The following is a 14,095-nucleotide window of genomic DNA, read 5'->3' as shown; positions in this document are numbered from 1 at the left end:
GAAGCTCCAATTGTGGTTTCCATGACTACAGTAAACAAATCTCTGCCATCTCTGTCAGAGCTGAGAGCAGAGCTGAGAGCAGAGCTGCCAGCTGGCCCATTAAGAACCCCTCCCCCGCTGCACTTTCTTTGATCTGTGCTAGAGTGGAGAGAGTGGAGGATTAAGAGAAATGTAGTGTGTAAAAGCTGAATAACTCGGCCTACGTTGGTCAAAAGTAACACAAAATACCATATTTTTGTAGGGATTTTTGTCAGGAATACAGTGATATGTTTTTAAAAGCTGTGCGATGTATGGTATAGACGTGAGAAGCATTTGTTCGAGAGTATGTACAATGAGAGGACACGGCCACCCCATTGACTTCCATTGTAAGCGTGAAATGTGTCTCCCCGACTTTGACGGCTTATAAAATCCAAACCGAGCGCGTAGTATATTATTCTTACTGAACTTTTAATCAGCACAGTTGGGAGAGTAATGTGTGAAAGTTTGGAAGCGATGCCATTTACGGTTTAGGAGGAGATAGATTTTGTTCGGGAGTAAAAAAAGTCCTCATTTTGACAGTTTTGTCCAATTTGTGGACATTGTGTTGTAGATAGGTGAGAGGTCAGAGTGTATGAATTGTTCGTCTTGATGAGACGAGTGCAACAGTGTTGGTCCCGTGTGTGTGGGACATTCGTGCAAGAAGTTATAGCGATCCAATGTTTTTTGTTTGTTTTTTTGCTCCCTAGGTGGCGCTATAGAGTTTTGCCGATTTTTTTTTTCAAAATATCGAAATTTTCGCCAGACCGGACGTGCGTGCCAAATTTCAGCGAATTTCATGCATGTTCAGGGGGTGTAATTAAGGGGTTTTTTGGCGGCGGAACCGGAAAGAATAATAATTAAAGCTGCAAGCAGCGTTGTTAGGGCCTGAGCCCCCGCGCGGCCTACGGCCGCGTCCTTGACACCGGCCCCAATCCAACGGTGTAATCGGCAAATCCCTCGGCCTTGTAGTTTAGGAGATACGAGCCTCAGTGCGCTGCACAGTGTGAGTGCAGAGCTGAGAGCCGGCCCTTTAAGAGCCCCTCCCTTCTCTGCTCGCTCTCTGCCATCTCTGTCAGAGTGGAGAGCAGAGGAGGATTTGGCAGTTTTACTGACAAACACAGTCATAACTCTGCATATGTTGGTCAAAAGTGTAATGTAAAGACATCAGTTCGTAGAGTTTTTTCTCAGGAATTGAATGGTGTGTTTTCTGAAGGTGTGAGTGTTTTAGTTTAGAAGCTACAAGTGTTTGTTTGAGAGTATGTACATGAGGGCAGAGAAGCTCCAATTGTGGTTTCCATGACTACAGTAAACAAATCTCTGCCATCTCTGTCAGAGCTGAGAGCAGAGCTGCCAGCTGGCCCTTTAAGAACCCCTCCCCCGCTGCACTTTCTTTGATCTGTGCTAGAGTGGAGAGAGTGGAGGATTAAGAGAAATGTAGTGTGTAAAAGCTGAATAACTCGGCCTACGTTGGTCGAAAGTAACACAAAATACCATATTTTTGTAGGGATTTTTGTCAGGAATACAGTGATATGTTTTTAAAAGCTGTGCGATGTATGGTATAGACGTGAGAAGCATTTGTTCGAGAGTATGTATCATGAGAGGACACGGCCTCCCCATTGACTTCCATTGTAAGCGTGAAACGTGTCTCCCCGACTTTGACGGCTTATAAAATGGGAACCGAGCGCGTAGTATATTATTCTTACTGAACTTTTAATCAGCACAGTTGGGAGAGTAATGTGTGAAAGTTTGGAAGCCCTGGCATTTACGGTTTAGGAGGAGATAGATTTTGTTCGGGGAGTAAAAAAAGTCCTGATTTTGACAGTTTTGTCCAATTTGTGGACATTCTGTTGGAGATAGGTGAGGGGTCAGAGTGTAAGAATTGTTCGTCTTGATGAGACGAGTCCAACGGTGTTGGTCCCATGTCTGTGGGAGTTTTGTGTGAGGAGTTATAGCGCGCGAAATTAAAAAAAATTATCTTTTTTTTGTGTGGCTCCCTAGGTGGCGCTATAGACTTTTGTGGCGTTTTTGTTTTTGATTAGTGAATGTTGAGACATACCGAACGATTGTGCCGAAATTCAGCGAATTTCATGCATGTTCAGGGGGTCAAATTAGATTATGCGCGTTATGCGCATTATGCGCATATAGCGCGCACTCATTGAGAGCAAGAACAGTATAATACCAGGTTTTGAATGGGTGTGTATGTGAAAACTGGCTCCGGGCCGTCTGGCCCAGTTGCCTCATGGGTGTTGGGGGGGCCTGGGACACTGTTTAGTGTGTGTTTTTAGTGTTTTTAGTGCTGCTAATGTGTTGCTCTGCCGAGCAAACATAATAGGGTCTTCGCCAGAAGTACCTTCTGGCTCAGGCCCTAATTAAAGCTGCAAGCAGCGTTGTTAGGGCCTGAGCCCCCGCGCGGCCTACGGCCGCGTCCTTGACACCGGCCCGAATCCAACGGTGTAATCGGCAAATCCCTAGGCCTTGTAGTTTAGGAGATACGAGCCTCAGTTCGCTGCACAGTGTGACTGCAGAGCTGAGAGCTGGCCCTTTAAGAGCCCCTCCCTTCTCTGCTCGCTCTCTGCCATCTGTGTCAGAGTGGAGAGCAGAGGAGGATTTGGCAGTTTAACTGTGAAACACAGTCATAACTCTGCATATATGGGTCAAAAGTGGAATGTAAAGACATCAGTGCGTAGAGTTTTTTCTCAGGAATTCAATGGTGTGCTTTTTGAATGTGTGAGTGTTTTAATTTAGAAGCGACAAGTGTTTGTTTGAGAGTATGTACATGAGGGCAGAGAAGCTCCAATTCTGGTTTCCATGACTACAGTAAACAAATGTCTGCCATGTCTGTCAGAGCTGAGAGCAGAGCTGCCAGCTGGCCCATTAAGAACCCCTCCCCCGCTGCACTTTCTTTGATCTGTGCTAGAGTGGAGAGAGTGGAGGATTAAGAGAAATGTAGTGTGTAAAAGCTGAATAACTCGGCCTACGTTGGTGGAAAGTAACACAAAATACCATATTTTTGTAGGGATTTTTGTCAGGAATACAGTGATATGTTTTTAAAAGCTGTGCGATGTATGGTATAGACGTGAGAAGCATTTGTTCGAGAGTATGTACCATGAGAGGACACGGCCTCCCCATTGACTTCCATTGTAAGCGTGAAACGTGTCTCCCCCACTTTGAGGGCTTATAAAATCCAAACCGAGCGCGTAGTATATTATTCTTACTGAACTTTTAATCAGCACAGTTGGGAGAGTAATGTGTGAAAGTTTGGAAGCCCTGGCATTTACGGTTTAGGAGGAGATAGATTTTGTTCGGGGAGTAAAAAAAGTCCTGATTTTGACAGTTTTGTCCAATTTGTGGACATTCTGTTGGAGATAGGTGAGGGGTCAGAGTGTAAGAATTGTTCGTCTTGATGAGACGAGTCCAACGGTGTTGGTCCCATGTCTGTGGGAGTTTTGTGTGAGGAGTTATAGCGCGCGAAATTAAAAAAAATTATCTTTTTTTTGTGTGGCTCCCTAGGTGGCGCTATAGACTTTAGTGGCGTTTTTGTTTTTGATTAGTGAATGTTGAGACATACCGAACGATTGTGCCGAAATTCAGCGAATTTCATGCATGTTCAGGGGGTCAAATTAGATTATGCGCGTTATGCGCATTATGCGCATATAGCGCGCACTCATTGAGAGCAAGAACAGTATAATACCAGGTTTTGAATGGGTGTGTATGTGAAAACTGGCTCCGGGCCGTCTGGCCCAGTTGCCTCATGGGTGTTGGGGGGGCCTGGGACACTGTTTAGTGTGTGTTTTTAGTGTTTTTAGTGCTGCTAATGTGTTGCTCTGCCGAGCAAACATAATAGGGTCTTCGCCAGAAGTACCTTCTGGCTCAGGCCCTAATTAAAGCTGCAAGCAGCGTTGTTAGGGCCTGAGCCCCCGCGCGGCCTACGGCCGCGTCCTTGACACCGGCCCGAATCCAACGGTGTAATTGGCAAATCCCTAGGCCTTGTAGTTTAGGAGATACGAGCCTCAGTGCGCTGCCCAGTGTGACTGCAGAGCTGAGAGCAGAGCTGAGAGCCGGCCCTTTAAGAACCCCTCCCTTCTCTGCTCGCTCTCTGCTGTCTGTGTCAGAGTGGAGAGCAGAGGAGGATTTGGCAGTTTAACTGTGAAACACAATCATAACTCTGCATATATGGGTCAAAAGTGGAATGTAAAGACATCAGTTCGTAGAGTTTTTCTCAGGAATTCAATGGTGTGCTTTTTGAAGGTGTGAGTGTTTTAGTTTGGAAGCTACAAGTGTTTGTTTGAGAGTATGTACATGAGGGCAGAGAAGCTCCAATTGTGGTTTCCATGACTACAGTAAACAAATGTCTGCCATCTCTGTCAGAGCTGAGAGCAGAGCTGAGAGCAGAGCTGCCAGCTGGCTCATTAAGAACCCCTCCCCCGCTGCACTTCCTTTGATCTGTGCTAGAGTGGAGAGAGTGGAGGATTAAGAGAAATGTAGTGTGTAAAAGCTGAATAACTCGGCCTACGTTGGTCGAAAGTAACACAAAATACCATATTTTTGTAGGGATTTTTGTCAGGAATACAGTGATATGTTTTTAAAAGCTGTGCGATGTATGGTATAGACGTGAGAAGCATTTGTTCGAGAGTATGTATCATGAGAGGACACGGCCTCCCCATTGACTTCCATTGTAAGCGTGAAACGTGTCTCCCCGACTTTGACGGCTTATAAAATGGGAACCGAGCGCGTAGTATATTATTCTTACTGAACTTTTAATCAGCACAGTTGGGAGAGTAATGTGTGAAAGTTTGGAAGCCCTGGCATTTACGGTTTAGGAGGAGATAGATTTTGTTCGGGGAGTAAAAAAAGTCCTGATTTTGACAGTTTTGTCCAATTTGTGGACATTCTGTTGGAGATAGGTGAGGGGTCAGAGTGTAAGAATTGTTCGTCTTGATGAGACGAGTCCAACGGTGTTGGTCCCATGTCTGTGGGAGTTTTGTGTGAGGAGTTATAGCGCGCGAAATTAAAAAAAATTATCTTTTTTTTGTGTGGCTCCCTAGGTGGCGCTATAGACTTTTGTGGCGTTTTTGTTTTTGATTAGTGAATGTTGAGACATACCGAACGATTGTGCCGAAATTCAGCGAATTTCATGCATGTTCAGGGGGTCAAATTAGATTATGCGCGTTATGCGCATTATGCGCATATAGCGCGCACTCATTGAGAGCAAGAACAGTATAATACCAGGTTTTGAATGGGTGTGTATGTGAAAACTGGCTCCGGGCCGTCTGGCCCAGTTGCCTCATGGGTATTGGGGGGGCCTGGGACACTGTTTAGTGTGTGTTTTTAGTGTTTTTAGTGCTGCTAATGTGTTGCTCTGCCGAGCAAACATAATAGGGTCTTCGCCAGAAGTACCTTCTGGCTCAGGCCCTAATTAAAGCTGCAAGCAGCGTTGTTAGGGCCTGAGCCCCCGCGCGGCCTACGGCCGCGTCCTTGACACCGGCCCCAATCCAACGGTGTAATCGGCAAATCCCTAGGCCTTGTAGTTTAGGAGATACGAGCCTCAGTGCGCTGCACAGTGTGACTGCAGAGCTGAGAGCCGGCCCTTTAAGAGCCCCTCCCTTCTCTGCTCGCTCTCTGCCATCTCTGTCAGAGCTGAGAGCAGAGCTGAGAGCAGAGCTGCCAGCTGGCCCTTTAAGAACCCCTCCCCCGCTGCACTGTGTCTGATCTGTGCTGGAGTGGAGAGAGTGGAGGATTCAGAGAAATGTAGTGTGTAAAAGCTGAATAAGTTGGCATACGTTGGTCAAAAGTCACACAAAATACCATATTTTTGTAGGGATTTTTGTCAGGAATACAGTGGTGTGTTTTTAAAAGCTGTGGAATGTATGGTGTAGATGTGAGAAGCATTTGTTTGAGAGTATGTACCCTGAGAGGACACGCTCTCCCCATAGACTTCCATTGTAAGGCGAAAAGTGTCTCCCCCACTTTGACGGCTCATAAAATCCAAACCGAGCGCGTAGTATATTAACCTTGAACAACTTTTAATCAGCACAGTTGGGAGAGTAATGTGTGAAAGTTTGGAAGACCTGGCATTTACGGTTTAGGAGGAGATAGATTTTGTTCGGGGCGCAAAATTGTCCAAAATTAGACATTCGTGTCCAAATTGTGGACATCCTGTTACAGTTAGGTCAGGGGTGTGAGTGTATGATTTATCCGTCTTGATGAGACGAGTTCAATGGTGATTGTCCCATGTCTGTAGGACATTCCTACAGTCTGTGGCGTGGTTTTTTGTGTATGTAGGTGGCGCTATTGAGTAGAGCGCCTCTTTTTTTTTCAATTATCGAATTTTTCGCCGCACCCGATGTGCTTACCAAATTTGGTGAGTTTTCATGCATGTTTAGGGGGTCAAATTCACTTTTGAAGTGGCGAGTGTGACTTCGAAACATAATAGGGTCTTCGCCAGGGACTGGCTCAGGCCCTAATTAAAGCTGCAAGCAGCGTTGTTAGGGCCTGAGCCCCCGCGCGGCCTACGGCCGCGTCCTTGACACCGGCCCCAATCCAACGGTGTAATCGGCAAATCCCTAGGCCTTGTAGTTTAGGAGATACGAGCCTCAGTGCGCTGCACAGTGTGAGTGCAGAGCTGAGAGCCGGCCCTTTAAGAGCCCCTCCCTTCTCTGCTCGCTCTCTGCCATCTCTGTCAGAGCTGAGAGCACAGCTGAGAGCAGAGCTGCCAGCTGGCCCTTTAAGAACCCCTCCCCCGCTGCACTGTGTCTGATCTGTGCTGGAGTGGAGAGAGTGGAGGATTAAGAGAAATGTAGTGTGTAAAAGCTGAATAAGTCGGCATTCGTTGGTCAAAAGTCACACAAAATACCATATTTTTGTAGGGATTTTTGTCAGGAATACAGTGGTGTGTTTTTAAAAGCTGTGGAATGTATGGTGTAGATGTGAGAAGCATTTGTTTGAGAGTATGTACCCTGAGAGGACACGCTCTCCCCATAGACTTCCATTGTAAGGCGAAAAGTGTCTCCCCCACTTTGACGGCTCATAAAATCCAAACCGAGCGCGTAGTATATTAACCTTGAACAACTTTTAATCAGCACAGTTGGGAGAGTAATGTGTGAAAGTTTGGTAGCCCTGGCATTTACGGTTTAGGAGGAGATAGATTTTGTTCGGGGCGCAAAATTGTCCAAAATTAGACATTCGTGTCCAAATTGTGGACATCCTGTTACAGTTAGGTCAGGGGTGTGAGTGTATGATTTATCCGTCTTGATGAGACGAGTTCAAAGGTGTTGGTCCCATGTCTGTAGGACATTCCTACAGTCTGTGGCGTGGTTTTTTGTGTATGTAGGTGGCGCTATTGAGTAGAGCGCCTCTTTTTTTTTAAATTATTGAATTTTTCGCTTCACCCGATGTGCGTACCAAATTTGGTGAGTTTTCATGCATGTTTAGGGGGTCAAATTTACTTTTGAAGTGGCGAGTGTGACTTCGAAACATAATAGGGTCTTCGCCAGGGACTGGCTCAGGCCCTAACAAGCAGCGTTGTTAGGGCCTGAGCCCCCGCGCGGCCTACGGCCGCGTCCTTGACACCGGCCCCAATCCAACGGTGTAATCGGCAAATCCCTAGGCCTTGTAGTTTAGGAGATACGAGCCTCAGTTCGCTGCACAGTGTGAGTGCAGAGCTGAGAGCCGGCCCTTTAAGAGCCCCTCCCTTCTCTGCTCGCTCTCTGCCATCTCTGTCAGAGTGGAGAGCAGAGGAGGATTTGGCAGTTTTACTGATAAACACAGTCATAACTCTGCATATGTTGGTCAAAAGTGTAATGTAAAGACATCAGTTTGTAGAGTTTTTTCTCAGGAATTCAATGGTGTGTTTTCTGAAGGTGTGAGTGTTTTAGTTTAGAAGCTACAAGTGTTTGTTTGAGAGTATGTACATGAGGGCAGAGAAGCGCCAATTGTGGTTTCCATGACTACAGTAAACAAATCTCTGCCATCTCTGTCAGAGCTGAGAGCAGAGCTGAGAGCAGAGCTGCCAGCTGGCCCATTAAGAACCCCTCCCCCGCTGCACTTTCTTTGATCTGTGCTAGAGTGGAGAGAGTGGAGGATTAAGAGAAATGTAGTGTGTAAAAGCTGAATAACTCGGCCTACGTTGGTCGAAAGTAACACAAAATACCATATTTTTGTAGGGATTTTTGTCAGGAATACAGTGATATGTTTTTAAAAGCTGTGCGATGTATGGTATAGACGTGAGAAGCATTTGTTCGAGAGTATGTATCATGAGAGGACACGGCCTCCCCATTGACTTCCATTGTAAGCGTGAAACGTGTCTCCCCAACTTTGACGGCTTATAAAATGGGAACCGAGCGCGTAGTATATTATTCTTACTGAACTTTTAATCAGCACAGTTGGGAGAGTAATGTGTGAAAGTTTGGAAGCCCTGGCATTTACGGTTTAGGAGGAGATAGATTTTGTTCGGGGAGTAAAAAAAGTCCTGATTTTGACAGTTTTGTCCAATTTGTGGACATTCTGTTGGAGATAGGTGAGGGGTCAGAGTGTAAGAATTGTTCGTCTTGATGAGACGAGTCCAACGGTGTTGGTCCCATGTTTGTGGGAGTTTTGTGTGAGGAGTTATAGCGCGCGAAATTTAAAAAAATTATCTTTTTTTTGTGTGGCTCCCTAGGTGGCGCTATAGACTTTAGTGGCGTTTTTGTTTTTGATTAGTGAATGTTGAGACATACCGAACGATTGTGCCAAATTTCAGCGAATTTCATGCATGTTCAGGGGGTCAAATTAGATTATGCGCGTTATGCGCATTATGCGCATATAGCGCGCACTCATTGAGAGCAAGAACAGTATAATACCAGGTTTTGAATGGGTGTGTATGTGAAAACTGGCTCCGGGTCGTCTGGCCCAGTTGCCTCATGGGTGTTGGGGGGGCCTGGGACACTGTTTAGTGTGGGTTTTTAGTGTTTTTAGTGCTGCTAATGTGTTGCTCTGCCGAGCAAACATAATAGGGTCTTCGCCAGAAGTACCTTCTGGCTCAGGCCCTAATTAAAGCTGCAAGCAGCGTTGTTAGGGCCTGAGCCCCCGCGCGGCCTACGGCCGCGTCCTTGACACCGGCCCGAATCCAACGGTGTAATCGGCAAATCCCTAGGCCTTGTAGTTTAGGAGATACGAGCCTCAGTGCGCTGCACAGTGTGAGTGCAGAGCTGAGAGCCGGCCCTTTAAGAGCCCCTCCCTTCTCTGCTCGCTCTCTGCCATCTCTGTCAGAGTGGAGAGCAGAGGAGGATTTGGCAGTTTAACTGTGAAACACAGTCATAACTCTGCATATGTGGGTCAAAAGTGGAATGTAAAGACATCAGTGCGTAGAGTTTTTTCTCAGGAATTCAATGGTGTGCTTTTTGAATGTGTGAGTGTTTTAATTTAGAAGCGACAAGTGTTTGTTTGAGAGTATGTACATGAGGGCAGAGAAGCTCCAATTCTGGTTTCCATGACTGCAGTAAACAAATCTCTGCCATGTCTGTCAGAGCTGAGAGCAGAGCTGAGAGCAGAGCTGCCAGCTGGCTCATTAAAAACCCCTCCCCCGCTGCACTTTCTTTGATCTGTGCTAGAGTGGAGAGAGTGGAGGATTAAAAGAAATGTAGTGTGTAAAAGCTGAATAACTCGGCCTAAGTTGGTCAAAAGTAACACAAAATACCACATTTTTGTAGGGATTTTTGTCAGGAATACAGTGATATGTTTTTAAAAGCTGTGCGATGTATGGTATAGACGTGAGAAGCATTTGTTTGAGAGTATGTACCCTGAGAGGACACGCTCCCCCCATAGACTTCCATTGTAAGCGTGAAACGTGTCTCCCCCACTTTGAGAGCTTATAAAATCCAAACCGAGCGCGTAGTATATTATTCTTACTGAACTTTTAATCAGCACAGTTGGGAGAGTAATGTGTGAAAGTTTGGAAGCCCTGGCATTTACGGTTTAGGAGGAGATAGATTTTGTTCGGGGAGTAAAAAAAGTCCTGATTTTGACAGTTTTGTCCAATTTGTGGACATTCTGTTGGAGATAGGTGAGGGGTCAGAGTGTAAGAATTGTTCGGCTTGATGAGACGAGTCCAACGGTGTTGGTCCCATGTCTGTGGGAGTTTTGTGTGAGGAGTTATAGCGCGCGAAATTAAAAAAAATTATCTTTTTTTTGTGTGGCTCCCTAGGTGGCGCTATAGACTTTTGTGGCGTTTTTGTTTTTGATTAGTGAATGTTGAGACATACCGAACGATTGTGCCAAATTTCAGCGAATTTCATGCATGTTCAGGGGGTCAAATTAGATTATGCGCGTTATGCGCATTATGCGCATATAGCGCGCACTCATTGAGAGCAAGAACAGTATAATACCAGGTTTTGAATGGGTGTGTATGTGAAAACTGGCTCCGGGCCGTCTGACCCAGTTGCCTCATGGGTGTTGGGGGGGCCTGGGACACTGTTTAGTGTGTGTTTTTAGTGTTTTTAGTGCTGCTAATGTGTTGCTCTGCCGAGCAAACATAATAGGGTCTTCGCCAGAAGTACCTTCTGGCTCAGGCCCTAATTAAAGCTGCAAGCAGCGTTGTTAGGGCCTGAGCCCCCGCGCGGCCTACGGCCGCGTCCTTGACACCGGCCCGAATCCAACGGTGTAATCGGCAAATCCCTAGGCCTTGTAGTTTAGGAGATACGAGCCTCAGTGCGCTGCACAGTGTGACTGCAGAGCTGAGAGCCGGCCCTTTAAGAGCCCCTCCCTTCTCTGCTCGCTCTCTGCTGTCTGTGTCAGAGTGGAGAGCAGAGGAGGATTTGGCAGTTTAACTGTGAAACACAGTCATAACTCTGCATATATGGGTCAAAAGTGGAATGTAAAGACATCAGTGCGTAGAGTTTTTTCTCAGGAATTCAATGGTGTGCTTTTTGAATGTGTGAGTGTTTTAATTTAGAAGCGACAAGTGTTTGTTTGAGAGTATGTACATGAGGGCAGAGAAGCTCCAATTCTGGTTTCCATGACTACAGTAAACAAATCTCTGCCATGTCTGTCAGAGCTGAGAGCAGAGCTGAGAGCAGAGCTGCCAGCTGGCTCATTAAAAACCCCTCCCCCGCTGCACTTTCTTTGATCTGTGCTAGAGTGGAGAGAGTGGAGGATTAAAAGAAATGTAGTGTGTAAAAGCTGAGTAACTCGGCCTACGTTGGTCAAAAGTAACACAAAATACCATATTTTTGTAGGGATTTTTGTCAGGAATACAGTGATATGTTTTTAAAAGCTGTGCGATGTATGGTATAGACGTGAGAAGCATTTGTTTGAGAGTATGTACCCTGAGAGGACACGCTCCCCCCATAGACTTCCATTGTAAGCGTGAAACGTGTCTCCCCCACTTTGAGAGCTTATAAAATCCAAACCGAGCGCGTAGTATATTATTCTTACTGAACTTTTAATCAGCACAGTTGGGAGAGTAATGTGTGAAAGTTTGGAAGCCCTGGCATTTACGGTTTAGGAGGAGATAGATTTTGTTCGGGGAGTAAAAAAAGTCCTGATTTTGACAGTTTTGTCCAATTTGTGGACATTCTGTTGGAGATAGGTGAGGGGTCAGAGTGTAAGAATTGTTCGTCTTGATGAGACGAGTCCAACGGTGTTGGTCCCATGTCTGTGGGAGTTTTGTGTGAGGAGTTATAGCGCGCGAAATTAAAAAAAATTATCTTTTTTTTGTGTGGCTCCCTAGGTGGCGCTATAGACTTTTGTGGCGTTTTTGTTTTTGATTAGTGAATGTTGAGACATACCGAACGATTGTGCCAAATTTCAGCGAATTTCATGCATGTTCAGGGGGTCAAATTAGATTATGCGCATTATGCGCATTATGCGCATATAGCGCGCACTCATTGAGAGCAAGAACAGTATAATACCAGGTTTTGAATGGGTGTGTATGTGAAAACTGGCTCCGGGCCGTCTGGCCCAGTTGCCTCATGGGTGTTGGGGGGGCCTGGGACACTGTTTAGTGTGTGTTTTTAGTGTTTTTAGTGCTGCTAATGTGTTGCTCTGCCGAGCAAACATAATAGGGTCTTCGCCAGAAGTACCTTCTGGCTCAGGCCCTAATAATAATATTAAAGCTGCAAGCAGCGTTGTTAGGGCCTGAGCCCCCGCCTAACCGCGGCCGGATCGCCGGCCCGAATCCAACGGTGTAATCGGCAAATCCCTAGGCCTTGTAGTTTAGGAGATACGAGCCTCAGTGCGCTGCACAGTGTGAGTGCAGAGCTGAGAGCCGGCCCTTTAAGAGCCCCTCCCTTCTCTGCTCGCTCTCTGCCATCTGTGTCAGAGTGGAGAGCAGAGGATGATTTGGCAGTTTAACTGACAAACACAGTCATAACTCAGCATATGTGGGTCCAAAGTGGAATGTAAAGACATCAGTGCGTAGAGTTTTTTCTCAGGAATTCAATGGTGTGTTTTTTGAAGGTGTGAGTCTTTTAGTTTAGAAGCTACAAGTGTTTGTTTGAGAGTATGTACATGAGGGCAGAGACCCTCCAATTGTGGTTTCCATGACTACAGTAAACAAATCTCTGCCATCTCTGTCAGAGCTGAGAGCAGAGCTGAGAGCAGAGCTGGCAGCTGGCCCTTTAAGAACCCCTCCCCCGCTGCACTTTCTTTGATCTGTGCTAGAGTGGAGAGAGTGGAGGATTCAGAGAAATGTAGTGTGTAAAAGCTGAATAAGTCGGCATACGTTGGTCAAAAGTAACACAAAATACCAAATTTTGTTAGGGATTTTTGTCAGGAATACAGTGGTGTGTTTTCTGAAGCTGTGCAATGTATGGTATAGACATGAGAAGCATTTGTTTGACAGTATGTACCTGAGAGGACACGCTCTCCCCATAGACTTCCATTATAACGTGAATTTTTGTCGCAACTTTGACGGCTTATAAAATCCAAACCGAGCGCGTAGTATATTATTCTTACTGAACTTTTAATCAGCACAGTCGGGAGAGTAATGTGTGAAAGTTTGGAAGCGATACCATTTACGGTTTAGGAGGAGATAGATTTTGTTCGGAGGGTGCGATGGTGAAAAATTGGACGTTTGTGTCCAAATTGTGGACATCCTGTTGGAGTTAGGTCAGGGGTCAGAGTGTACGAATTTTTCGTCTTGATGAGACGAATCCAGCGGTGTTGGTCCCATGTCTGTGGGACATTCCTCGGGGAAGTTATTGACGTAAACGTGTTTTTGGCCTGCTAGGTGGCGCTGTTGAGTTTTGCGTTAAATTTTTTTTTAAAATATTAAATTTTTCGCCGGACCGGACGTGCGTGCAAAAATTCAGCGAATTTCATGCATGTTCAGGGGGTGTAATTAAGGGTTTTTTTGGCGGCGGAACCGGAAAGAATAATAAAGAAGAAATTAAAGCTGCAAGCAGCGTTGTTAGGGCCTGAGCCCCCGCGCGGCCTACGGCCGCGTCCTTGACACCGGCCCGAATCCAACGGTGTAATCGGCAAATCCCTAGGCCTTGTAGTTTAGGAGATACGAGCCTCAGTGCGCTGCACAGTGTGAGTGCAGAGCTGAGAGCCGGCCCTTTAAGAGCCCCTCCCTTCTCTGCTCGCTCTCTGCCATCTCTGTCAGAGTGGAGAGCAGAGGAGGATTTGGCAGTTTAACTGTGAAACACAGTCATAACTCTGCATATGTGGGTCAAAAGTGGAATGTAAAGACATCAGTGCGTAGAGTTTTTTCTCAGGAATTCAATGGTGTGCTTTTTGAATGTGTGAGTGTTTTAATTTAGAAGCGACAAGTGTTTGTTTGAGAGTATGTACATGAGGGCAGAGAAGCTCCAATTCTGGTTTCCATGACTGCAGTAAACAAATCTCTGCCATGTCTGTCAGAGCTGAGAGCAGAGCTGAGAGCAGAGCTGCCAGCTGGCTCATTAAAAACCCCTCCCCCGCTGCACTTTCTTTGATCTGTGCTAGAGTGGAGAGAGTGGAGGATTAAAAGAAATGTAGTGTGTAAAAGCTGAATAACTCGGCCTAAGTTGGTCAAAAGTAACACAAAATACCACATTTTTGTAGGGATTTTTGTCAGGAATACAGTGATATGTTTTTAAAAGCTGTGCGATGTATGGTA

Source organism: Aulostomus chinensis, chromosome 1 (genome assembly GCF_037954235.1).
Source record: "Aulostomus chinensis isolate RoL2024-O1b breed Wild chromosome 1, RoL_Achi_v1.0, whole genome shotgun sequence".
Lineage (NCBI taxonomy): Eukaryota > Metazoa > Chordata > Actinopteri > Syngnathiformes > Aulostomidae > Aulostomus > Aulostomus chinensis.
Note: the sequence above shows the minus strand (reverse complement) of the source record.